General features: G+C 44.7%; 2 long non-coding RNA genes across 2 annotated transcripts; one reads left to right on the top strand and one right to left on the bottom strand.

Moving 5' to 3' along the window:
- Positions 1-346: 346 nt before the first annotated feature.
- On the bottom strand, positions 347-8,268 carry LOC132654266 (uncharacterized). Its single transcript, XR_009591926.1, has 2 exons — positions 8,142-8,268; positions 347-697 (listed from the first exon to the last, which is right to left on the bottom strand). It is a non-coding gene; the product is annotated as an uncharacterized LOC132654266 (long non-coding RNA).
- LOC132654265 (uncharacterized) lies at positions 5,078-12,719 on the top strand. The gene is made up of 3 exons (XR_009591925.1): positions 5,078-8,783; positions 11,873-12,027; positions 12,420-12,719. It is a non-coding gene; the product is annotated as an uncharacterized LOC132654265 (long non-coding RNA).
- The last annotated feature ends 377 nt before the right edge of the window (positions 12,720-13,096 follow it).

The following is a 13,096-nucleotide window of genomic DNA, read 5'->3' as shown; positions in this document are numbered from 1 at the left end:
GGGAAATCTTGGGAGGAAGGAGAGGGAAGTGAACAAAAGGAATCCTGGGTAGGTAGCAGAAACCGAGATGAAGGACTCTTTTTAAAAGGAAGTGGGAAATGTGTGAAAAGAGAAATGAGTCCCAGTCCTGCCCTATAATGCACGTCTGTAAACTGAATACTTCTCTGTGTTTGTGTATTGTGCTTGTGCATGTGTGTGTGTGTGAATGTGTGTATGTGTGTGTGCATGTGTATGCGTGTGCATGTGAGCATGTGTCTATGGTGCTGGGTATGGAACCCAGGTGTCTACATATACTTGGAAAGCACTGTGCCACTGAACATTAATAATTTTTTCATTCCAGGTATAATTTTATGAGAAACTATTTAAAATATTGTATTTATTATATTGCAAAGTCTAGAAGAGAAAAACGAAGATGGGGAGATGTGATCTCAGACAATCCAGAGCAAGTTGTTCCAGTGTTGAAAGCGCACTGGCTGGCAGAGCCGTCTGTGGGTCCCCCTCTGGCTCCTCTGTCCCTTCAGCATCCCCTCTGTCACCCAGATGTGCCTGTGTTCGCTACGTCAGGGAGCTGGTTAGCAGGCTAGACCGCGGCTTGAGACTGGTCATGGGTCTTCACAGAGGCGGAGCATCTGACCTGGAATTCCCCTTCGTGAGGTCCTCCCGGGATGACATCATTCATATTCTGCATTGTGGTTCACTTTCAGTGCAGGAATGCCAAGTGCATGAACAGGAAACAAAGGAAGGAAAGTGAATAAGAATCAGTGTAAGAGTAACAATAGCTATCTTTAAAAGTCCCTCATATTTTAAACAAAAGTGTAGCAGGCTGTTCCAAACTTCTGCTTATTAGGAAAGGGTGCCTTCAAGCAGCCTTGATAGACTCGTGACAGAGCTGGGTGCTGTTGGTGCCTCTCGGGCGGGTGACATTTGCTGAAACAGGTTCCTGGAAGACAGGGAAGGCAAAGAAGATCCTGCTCGGGAGGCTGAGGTTTTGCCGACTTAGGTAATGGCGTCAATCTTAGCCATCACTGAAGTTGGAGAAGTGGGGTTATACACTGGAGAACCTTCCCCAGGTTCTGTAGGTGACCTGCTGTCAAAGTATTTGGTTGTCCCTGTGCTGATCTGGCCAAAATAGACTCCATGTAAACACGCTTGACCAAGAGTCAGTTCCAATAAGAAGACGGGAAGGTAAAAAGGAAAAAAAAAAGGCAGTCACATGAGAAAAGTATTAGGGTTTGCAGATGTAATGAATCAACAGAAGAAGAAAACAGTAAAGTTGGAAGAAGAGAAATCCTTTCCCATCTCTGAACTCAACGGATTGGCTTTTGGTTCAGCCTTCTCCTCTGGAGTCCAAACACTGCATCAAGTCAGAAGGTTCCTGCCTTGAAATGGTAATCTAAATAATCTCCGAGGCATTTGGGAGATGAAGTACCATTTGTTCCTTTCACCTTGTGCCCTTAGAAAATATTGCCCTTTGGAAGTTTATCTCTGCCTTCTTGCGTTTAGTCACCAAGGAGACAGCAGCTTTGCTGAGGTCCATAAAGAATGCACATGTTCCCCTCAGACACACTGAAATGCAGTTCCAGGCAGCTCTCGCCTGGACTCAAACTTCTAATCTTGGTGGTTAACCCGGACCCTTAACCTCCTTTACAAATCACAGCGGGTATGCAGACAGGGAGGTGATCCCTTGTAAGCTGGAAACAATGCTCTTGGCTGCAGCTTCTTTTCCTCTCTGGTTTAGTCCTAAGGGACATGGCTTTTCTACTTCTTTGAGCCTTATGAGTCTTGAGGTTTTATTGCAAAAAGAAGAATTTTGTGTGGTTTTAAAAGGCCAGTCACTTTGAGTAATCCAAACCCTCATTTATCCAAACAGAGAGGCTGAGGACCTCTTAGCAAACAGGGTCCCGTGTGATACTGATCTTGGCAAAGATTTGTTATCTGTCCTGTGCTGTTGCCCGCATTTCTACTTAGCGAGTCTGCTCGTCATGTTTTCAAGTCACCTTGTCCCTGTTAGAGACCTTCATGGGTGTGCATTTGTGTGCATGTGTACAGGTGTATGACCAAATACGAATGAACGAGTACCTAGGGTCATGGTCGAGAGAGAAAAGGAATTGGCCGTTTGCTACACCCTGCAGCAAATGAGGCTCAGGGATAATTAAGAGAAATCTCCCTTGGCAGAAACATGCCTCCTTGGGCCTGCTTCTCATTTTGGACAATTGGAAAAGGCAATCACTCACGTTTTATTGATGCCAAAAGTTTTTCGCAGTCATCAATATAGGCTAGGAAAATGAAGTTGTTGACATCTTATTTCTGGGTTTTCTCCTTCAGATAATTTTGAACTCTCTAGCATCATATATTTTGAACCAACAAGGTTCCATCCCATAAGCGAACATTTCCAATGCACTGTACACAACCAGGCTTGTGATCAGCCACATCTGGGCTAGTCACATCTGTATCAGGCAAGTCCATCCATCCAGTGTCGTAAGACTGATCTGTCTGATATCAATCTTACTTAAAGGGGCATGAGATAAAAATTTCAGTCACACATAAATACCATTGCCTATTTATCACAAAATATATATTCTTTGGAAACAGTTTCTAGGCCTTTGAGGGACTTGGCTTTTTCCTTCAAACTCTGCTTCAATGATATCTTCTGTACTATTTCATTTTGCGTCTTGGGCTTGTTAGGTTGATGCTTTGGGTAGAGAGAGTTTACTTTTGCATCCCTGGGGATCAGCTTACATGCTTCCTTGGTACTTGGCTTTTGCCGGAGGTCTTAGTAAGTTCTGATCTGGTACTAGCTGGAAACTCTTTTCTCCAGTTGCAGAATGAAACCAGCCTTCTGTAGCCATCATAAGAAGGCCAGTGTAACAATCATGGTTAGGATGGAAACATGAGACCAGCTAAACCAATACAGAGCTGCCCCTTGCATGCCCAGGACAGACAGGATTCTAGGCCTAGGTATCTCCTCTCAGGTGAGAGAAGTGTCACCTCATGAAGCAACACCGTTTCCCTTAGGCCACCTCCTGGAAGGATCAGACTGAATACCAGGTGCTCAGGAAGCTGAGTCATGAGCTGCACCATGGCTGCTACTAGCTAGTGGGGAACATGGCCTGGGGTTAGCTCATCTGGGCTGCCAGAGTCCACACCATAAAAGTATAGATTCTTACTACTACAGGAAGGAAATGGAGTGACCCACTGAAATAATATTAGCCGCTGAATAATGGTGTTGGCCATCTCTGATTTCCAATCAGAGCAACAAGTAGAAGAATGGAATGCATTGAAGACGTATGTTGGGCCACAGGGATGAGCTCATCGTTTCTAATGTTGCTCAGACTAAAGCCAAATTCATAAGCTGAAGTTTATTCTCTACATCCCACCTCCTGTGAGATGTGTGTGTGTGTGTGTGTGTGTGTGTTCTTAAAGGAATAGCTGACATTATTCCCAGGGCTGTAAAATATTTTAACAAGATCTGGACCCCATTCCAAAACCACCTCCTCCATCACCCATCTAATTGTGTGTTTTTCCTTCCAGATGCGTGTGATGGACAGTCATTGCATGGGAACCTCACTGGCCACTTTATCTCAACACCACAAATCAGTGGTGTTGTAAATTAGACATCTTGAAGCATCTCTGTGACCCAATCCACATCCCAGAACTCTAGTTACAGGCGCAACCAGAGTGGGAGCTGGATCTGGAGCTAAGAGAGCCTGGATGGTCCAACACGATGTTTGCCAGATAGGCTGCCCTGGCTGACTGGACTTGTAAATCCCTCCTGCTGACAGAAACTGTAAAAGTATGATTGACACAAATAACTCTATCATAACTATTTATGACATTGAGATTGACCTAACAGAGCTTTCATAATTCTCCAAGGACTCCATCCAATTCTACCTGTGGCCCGGCTCTCTGGCCTTCCAACTGGCATCCTCTACCCAGGGTTCCATGATCTGAATAATTTTTTGCTTGCCCCCTCGAAATCACTCCCAACACATTAAAACCCATAAATATGAATGTGATGACCACTGAAGGTTAACAGAAGTTTCTTTTTTTTTTTATATGATTTAATGTAAAGGATGAGACTGCAGGTCTGATCTGCACCTTCACATTTTCCATGCAAGCGTCTTCTGCAAGAGCCCTGGCCAGCCAAGTCAGCCCTCAGGTTAGCGTGTTGACCAAGCTCAGCCCTTTCTGCTTTTTGGATTTTACAGGTGAGACACACATATACACAGAGTTTAGAACTATACCAGTGCTAGCCAACGATTTGCAGAGAGGCTGTGATCAGATGCCTTTGGACAGCAGCTGTAAAACCAGAGGGACATTTGATTGGCAGCAACAGATGATGCAGAAGAGACAGAGAGATGCCAGTTTCCCATGGGTGGGGCAAGAACCCTTGCATCTGCCTTCGATGGACTGAGGCTAGAGCTAGCTTCGTCTCTTTTTTATTACTTTTCATGGTAAAATCCTTCTGGTGTGGTATCTCAGGCTGTGGCACTCTCTGCTTTCACAAGCCACTTGCAGAATGAAGCCACAGGCTGGCATAGAGAAAGGCACAGTGCCTAGGCCTGAGGATCCCATTCCCTTTTTCTCTTTTTCCCTTCCATGTGACAGCATATCTTCCAGTGTCTTATTGGCTCCCTGAATGGATGCAGAGAAACAAGCCTTCTGGTCTACCTCTTTAAAAGAAATATGAGCAATCACATTTCTGGCTCAGAATGAAGCTTGTTTAGTATAATTAGTTGGCGACTTTGTGAGTGGGAAAGTTCTGCCAGAACTACTCTGGATTAAGGGAACTGTCAGAGTCAATGCTGAGCTTGTCTTTGTGCTTGAGGGTAGGAGATCACAGTGTTTAGTCGCTGCCATCTTTTCTTGATGTCAGTCTCTGAAGGTCAGCAATGGAAAAAAATTGGCTGGAGGGCAGTTTCATAAAGCCTGGTACAAATTATCAAACCTGTTTTGTTCCTGCACATCTAACTCCATCACAGCATCCCGAGAAGAGAGTTTCATAATCCAATCTTGGGGATAAGGAAACCAGGACTGAAGTGCCTAATGGTTTGTGCAGGAATGTGGTGAATCAGCTGATCTGGGTACTGTTTTGAGCCTAGGCTCTGTGGTCTTGGTCTGTATCCAATCCCCTGTCTATGTCCCCACCTCTTTGCTACTTCTTGTATCTTTCTTTCCTTTTCATCTGATGACCCTTTGGGTACTTCTGGGGTTCTTCCTAAACTCTGGTCAAATTGATTTGCTTTTCCAGAAGAAAAGTCTGAGATAAACATTTGGGGTTGACTTCTACTTTTTTAGGGAGGAAATCACTCTTTAGAGCTTAGCGGCAGGAGGAAGATTGCTCAGAGAAGACCCACACTTGGGTCTACAGTGCCCTAGACTTGTGTCTTAGGAGAGTGAAGAAGTAGGGAAGTTGCTCCTGCCCTCCTGGTGTGGTTACCTCTGGAGCTATCATAGTCTCTGCTGGCAAAGAGATATCAGCCGACACGAAGATGCTCCAGGCATGTGAGGCCATCTGTTCTAACCAAGAATAGAGAGTAAAAACAGGACCAGGCTGCACCCTTCACATCTCCAGCCCATCCTTCATCTTCTCTTTCTTTCCATTATGGTGCATATGGACTCTGCCACTCCACACCCATTACACATGCTCAAAGACCTCAGACTGCTATGTGACAGAGAAGGGGAAATACTCCGAAAGCCTCCCGGTCCTCAGCTGGAATCTGTTACCTCCTTGAAGATACCAGATGCCTCCTTAGCTTAGCATAGGCTGCTCAGAGGTGCCAGTGGCCTTTTGAACCCTTATCTTTTAAGTTTTTATGCACACAGTGTCAGGAGTGCCCATAACTTAGTGGCTTCTTGTAGAAAACAGAAAGTCATTGTGATCCAATAAAAAGACTTCCTATAAGTTACTACCAAAAGTTCAGTCCATAAAGGAAAAGTAAAACAGACAGTGGAAATTCATTCAAATTAAGGCTTCTATTATTAAAAGGAAGTCTTAAAGGGAATGAAAAGCCTGGGCATTCTTAGGGAAGATGTGTCTGTGGAACTAATATCAGGAGGATTGATATAATATACAAAGACCTCTAGAGTTAAATAATAAGAAATAATAATATATAAAAGACATGAACATGCACTTTACTACGAAAAGAATAAGGTTAGTAAATAAACACCTGGAAAGATCCTTAGCATCTTAGGGAAGTGCAAGTTAGTTAAAAAACACAAAGACATACTACCTCTTGTTTATTATGGGCTAAAATGAAAAGGCCATCATCGGTAGAGATATGGGAGAAAGTAGTTTAGTAGGTTCCTAATAAAAGTTAAGGGCTGGGGAGATGATCCAGTCAGTAAAGTACCTGCCATACAATCATGAGTACTGACTCCCCAAAACCACGTTAAGATCTGGCCATGGGGCATGTGCCTATAAGGGGTGTTGTGGAGATAGGTGGAGCCCTGAAGGTCATTGGCTACCTGTCTGGCTAGTTAATTGGATGAGGTTCAGGCCCAGTGAGAAAAGGCACCCTTTGAAAACTTCTGGCCTCCATATGTGTCTTACTGACTGTTGGGTTGCTATAAAGAGACACGATGACCAAGGTGACTCTTTCAAAAGAAAGCATTTGATTGGGGCTTTCAGAGGGTTAGTCCATTATCATCACAGCAAGAAGCAGACAAGCATGGCCCTACAGCAGCAGCTGAGAGCTTTACCTCTTGATTCACAGGAAGCAGGCAGAAAGGGAGAGAGACATTGGGCCTGGCATGGGCTTTTGAAACAGCAAAGCCCACCACAGTGAAACACCTCCTTAACAAGGACACACCTACTCTAACAAGGGCACATCTCCTAAGCCATTCCAAACAGCTTATCAATTGGGCACTAAACATTCAAATATGTGAACCTATGAAAGGCATCCTCACTCCAACCACCACAGTATTCACTTATGTACACACACATATTTCCATATGCAAATGTGCATGCGCCCCCCCACATACACCACACACATAACAACACAGCATGAAAAGACTTTTATAAAAGTGTTTATAACATTTTTCTCTATACTAACTTTCAGTTGGAAAGAACCCAAATGGTAGGTTAATGATGATTCTGTGGTACACATACACAGTGAATAAGCACGCAGCAGCAAGACACACTACTGGAACATCAAAATAATCATACTGAGTGAAACAAGTCAGGCCAACCCATCCCAACCCAAACCACACCTAACAAGAAGAATTTGTACCCTATAATCATATCCCTTTCTCATCTTCTGCTCTCTATCCCTGTAACAAATCTTTTTGGAACAGTGACAAAAAGCAAATTTTCAGTTCCTGAACTCAGTTACAGTTCTCGGACACCTCTGAGAAATTCTGTTGAAATGTTGAAGTGAATCATTTGCAAAATTCCTAAGCCAACAGAGAAAAAAAAAAAATCTCTCCCCAAAGAGAAAAATCAATCAATCAATCAATCAATCAAACAAACAACAATAGCAATGAACTTAACTCTTTACTCAAGAAATGTTTATCCAGGAAGCGCACAGTGCACATTTCACACTGACAAACAAAGTCTGCTATAGCTACTAAGAGCACTTGCCTTCTAGGGTAGCCAAATTAGTGTCTGTTCTCACCAACTGAACAGCAAACCCATTGGCTGAGTATGGGTACCGTAGATGCATGCTGATAGGCCTTCTCCATTGTGTGATATTGTGAGAGGCGGGGCCAAGCAAGGCCTTCAAGAAATGATGGTCAGTTCTTCCTCCCTTCATTCACACACATACACATACAAATGGGTTAAAATGTTGATGTAAGGTTATCTTGAGAGCTGATTGCTCCACATGGCAATTAGGCTAGGCCTCCTAAGTGCCTGGTCTTTTGACATATGATGAGCTGCGCCATCTTGACATTTCTCCAGCAGAAGGATGAAGACCCTTGATCTTGGGTCAGAAGCATGGGCCAAAATACGTCTCATTTCTTTGTAATGTAGCCAGCCTGTTGTGTCATGATTAGCAACGGAAAGAAGACTAAGACCCTCACTTCATTCGTCTACAGCCTTTGGTTTACACTGTCAGTTTCAGCCTCAGCAGCAAGAAGATGGGGACTCTCCTAGCCTTCCTGGAGGTGGAGAAGACTGTCTCCAGCTTGCTCATACTTACCTTTGCCTCGGCAATTCCTTGGGACTCTTCCTGTTTTTCTACCTTCCAGAGAGGACTTCGTTCCTTGAACAATTCAGAACTCTGTGCAAACAGGGGCTGCTTTCCCCAGTGCAAGGTTGAAGGGAGCCCGTGCCACTGAGACAAGGCTTGGCTGGACTGGAAGATGATGTAGGAAAGGCAAATAGGAAGTGAGGCCAAGTGGGGCAAACTGACTTCCCATTGTGGATGCTCAGGGTACCCTTTGCCCCTTTGCTGTAGTTTCTGATTTCCTCTATGAGGTGATCTGCCTTGGGGCTCCCAGCTGGAAGTCCATACTTCACGCTGGACTCTCCCAATTCAGAGGGCTGAGGGAGTCCACAGAGTGGTCAGAGCCCGCTTATCTGTCAGCCTTCCTGGAGAAGGAGGAAGTCCTCCTTTCCTCCCTGGTAATCTTTTCCTCCCACTTCTAATGTCAGGAATGCCAGTAGCCCCGTCCCTCATATAGGGGAAAACTCTTACACAACCACCCAGCCTTTAAACTTCCCGATAATGACTGTATTAAAATTTAAACAAAAGGCACGACATTTGTTTATTGCCTCCCCACAGCCATCGTGAAGCGAAGAGGCATGTCACACGAAGCATCCTGAGCTGAGGAGCGACAAGGTGTGGCTTGGTGAAAACAATGTCCACACAACCAAACCAGACAGTCCCACACTTTATCAGCTCACGAGGACAAAGGCGGCCACATTTCTGCTTGGATCCCATAAACACCAGATTCCCTTACAATGGCACACCCCTCCCTTTCACATCCCCCTCAGCAGCAGGAGTTCCAACACGGCCATGGGACTCCACAGCGTAGACATTCCCAGGAGTCCAGATGAGAGCACACCCTCCCTCTGCTTGATGTCCGGCCAGCTTGTCTGGGTGGGTGTAGGGACCTTTTACATGGAGGTTGGACTTGGAAACATTGGCCTAAAGGGCATTGGCTTCTCTGTCTGGCAGCTATCATTGATACAAATTGCTCCCCAAATGTGCTGTACCCTAATGAAAGTTTAACGAAGTCACTGTGCTGCTTTCTTGAGAATGCAGGGATTTATGTGTCCTTAGACTCTCGAGGGGCTGAGACATCCAGGATTAACCACTGAGGGAATGTCATACAGATAACTTTTCTGAGTTCCAAAGGACAGTAGATTACTTTTGTTTGTTTTTGACAGACAGCCCCTTTTCCTCTCAGGCTCATACAAGTGTTTTAGAAAGAGGGGACCTAGAGTAAGCTGAGACTAAGAAGCCCTCTCCCTCAGATGACCATGAGCATGGCATGTGAAGAGATGGTTAATTTCTCCTTCAGGAACACATTGTGCTTTCTGGTACCTGATCTTTAGTGGGACAGACATCTGGGCCGATTGATGTTTCATGCCTCCAAACGTCTGTGAGGGGGGCAGAGGCCATTTCTCTGAAACTTTTCTTTTCAGGTGCATCTTTTGACTCCTAACCTGTAGGAGTATCTGGAGGGTAGAGGATGCAAATCCAGTTCCACTGGCCTCTGTATTAGTTATGCTCACAATCTGTGACTAAAAATACTGAGAGGGAACTTTAAAGGGATTATTTGGGTTCCTAGTTTCAGCGGTTTTGGTCCATAGTCCTTGTTCTCATTGCTTCTTGGTCTATAGTGAAGGGAGTAGATATTTCCCAAAGTAGAATACTCACGCCCAACACCAACGTGGTAGCAAGACCACACTGAAGGTGTGTGTGCTGTGCTAGAGAGTGAACCCATATACACACAGAGGGACAAGGGACTAGAGAGCACCTTCAGAAGCCAGCGTCCAGTGACCCATGCCCTCTAGCTAGATCTCATCTCTCAACCTTTCTACAGCCTCCCCTGCACAGTGCCTCCAGCTGGAAATCGAATATTCAATATGTGAGTTTGGGTGTGGGGGCATTTCCTATTCAAACCATGAAGGTCTCCAGTGTGCCTGCGACACTCAGTTCTGAGTCAGATACCTAGGCCTTAGCCCCTCTTGACTAAGGAGAAAGGGCTCCCCAGGGTCTCACTGTAGGTTTGTTTCTGAATAATAATAAAAGGCTGCAAGGAACGTCAGGCAGCTCATCTTCAAAGGAAGCTTGCCTGTGAGCACCATAGGCGAGGAACTCACCAAAGGCGAAAGTGAAAGGGGAAAAGTGTCTTCGCTGGGGAGGGTGGAGAGCTTTCTTGTGCTTCTTCAAGGGTGAGGGTCTTGATGTCAGCCTGTCTTTGTTTTCTTTGTGACTTGTCAGAAAAAAAAAATCTAAAGATCTACTAGTAATTGGCTTGTGGTAGTGATTCACGAGTTGAACAACATCCCACCTGCGGAATAGAATGGCCCTTGATGGGCTGGGAAGAGGGCAGTATTCAGATGTGAACAATCCTAATATGGTGGAGCCTCAGGCAACAAGAGCTAAAGAAATGGATAGAGACCAAGAGAAAAAGTGGGCTGTTCTTTCTGAGTTCCCTTCCTGTAGGATTAGAAGAGAGGACATGTCTTTTTGATGCTGCCATGGGTGGACGTGCCCTTTATGACTGTTACGTATCCTGCCTGGGGGAGCATCTGTTTCTCAGTTAGTTTGATGACATGACATTTCCATGAGGGAGAGACTATTCTTCTGGCTTCTGGGGCCCAAGTGCAGATGCTCAGTCTCTAGCCAGAGCCTCCTTACACACATTAGACTTAATTAAGCCTTGTAAGATGTGACACAGGTTACAGCACTTCTCCCGTGCTCAGCTAATCAAACCTCACAGTTCTTCTAGAGACGGGATCAACAGATAACTGAGGATGTGCATCCTTATCAGTCACAAACACCCCTGATGGGACAGGAACCGTCCCCATCAGCTCACATGTCCTGGGCAGAGTGACATTTCACCTTCATTGGCTTGTGCCAGTGTGAAGTTTTTCCCCACACAATATATTTTGGTCATGTTCTTTCTCCTTCTCTCCTTCCTCCCTACCCTTTTATCATGTTCATTCTCTGTCTCCCTCTCAAAAAAAAAAAGTCAGAAAATAGAAACAGACAAACAAAATCCAGTAAGAGAAATGGATACCAGAACCAAACAAATAACAATGACAAAGCACACAGAAACACATGGAGTCCGTTTTGTGTTGGCTAACTGCTCCTGGGCATGGGCTCTGCCCTGGAAGGGCTTAATCTTTGGAACTACCACTCGGTAAGAGCCTTCCAACAATGACTGCAAGCAGTATGAAGAAACCAAAACAAACACCTTGATTAAAGCATTCCTGTCATCGATTATAAAGTTCAACACTGGAGACTACGCATGAAATTCTGCTTAGGTTATCAGTTATCTAGGGGTTATATTTCAAAACTTATTAGCTTCTTTTCAAAATTCCAGGTGCTCTCAGTCCCTCATATAAGTGGGGTTGAGAACACTGTGCTCTAATGATTCTACAAGCAGTAACAGGACCCTCAGGGGCCTTCCAGACAGTGAGCTTTTAAAATGTGTCTACAAAACATTAACTGATGGGCATTAGATTTCTAGCTGGGGGACTGTCCACAGGGTCAAAACAAGTACACCAGCCTCGAGTCAACAGAAAGGGCACTGGGTTGGAGTTTGTCCTGAGCTGGACAGCCACTGGCAAACATATCTCAGGACAGAAGAAGAGACAAACCAGCATATTCTCAGAGGAAAATACTGGGTTTAACTAAGAAACATTTATGCCTTCATATGGCCTTCTCTCTTATATTGTTTCTTTTCCCCCTAGCACCCTATACACAAGGCTTGGAAAGGACAGATGGGTACAAGGTGAGGAAGAAAGCCCTGAAGAGCGCAGCATGCACAGGAAAGTAGATTTCTGATCCCTTCTGTGGAAAGTGGAAATCTCCTGTGGGTGAATCATGCCACTCAGGATTTAGGAAGGTAAATTAAAATTAACTAGGTGTCTCAATCCAGCAGGCTTGGGGTTCTCAGGAAGACATATACATGCAGATGGATGACCGCATGAAGACACAAGAAGAGAGAGGATACCACATCCAGAACCAAGAGATACTCAGTAGAAACTGCTAACACTTGATTTAAACTTCCAGCCTTCAGAACTATGAGAAAACACATTTCTGTTCTTATAGACTTTAGTTCGTGGTGTTTGCTATAACAGTCTGAGTTAATGCAGGTGTGGCTTATTTCTCTTGGTTTCTCCTAGTGGTCAGGGCTGGGACTTCAAAGTATTTATGATTATTTCACAAAGTAACACTGCACACATGTGGCTACTTTCCTTTCTAAATGTTGTGTTTCCTGTGCTCCTAACCTTCTAGTCACAGGTCCTGGGTCCTGTTGCTTTTCACCATGTCTATCTTTCTGCTCATCTGTCCATCCATCCATCCATCCATCCATCCATCCATCCATCCAGTCCTTTGAGTGGTGGGTATCTGAAGAGCAAGGACAACAATTTGAAGAATGTTGAATTTGGAGAACTGGCCAACATCTTCAGTTTGAGAATAGAATGAGGCTAATTCAAGTTTTTTATGTGGGCTCTTCAAGAGGGAAATCTTTCATGGCCAAGTGACCTGTGTCATTCTTTGAAAATTTCATACAATACATTTTGATCATATTCATTCTTGCTTCCCCTCCCCTCCTGTCTTCCTTTCTTAAGTTGGTTTTATCAGGGAAGTAACTGATACAAAGGATAAGATGACATATATAGAACTGTGTATAATAGGACCAGGAACAAGAGGGATGCCTGACAAATTCTGGATTCTTCCTTTCTTATTCATTCCCAAAAAACCATAATCCATGTGGGAAAGTCCTGAAAGCAAGTTTTGGAAGGAATGCATTTAGTGAAGTGGAGATGCGGGGGGGGGGGGGCAAAGGAGTTGGGAAGCTGGAGTCTGCTCCCCAGGGAGACCCACACTTTTGAGGACATTGCTCTGAGCTGCATCTGCACTGCATGGAGAATGCAAAAGGTGATGGAGCAACACAAGCAGGTAAGGGA

Source organism: Meriones unguiculatus, chromosome 5 (assembly GCF_030254825.1).
Source record: "Meriones unguiculatus strain TT.TT164.6M chromosome 5, Bangor_MerUng_6.1, whole genome shotgun sequence".
NCBI classification, from domain to species: domain Eukaryota; kingdom Metazoa; phylum Chordata; class Mammalia; order Rodentia; family Muridae; genus Meriones; species Meriones unguiculatus.
The sequence above is the reverse complement of the archived record's forward strand: the minus strand, read 5'-3'. Positions and strand labels throughout refer to the sequence as shown.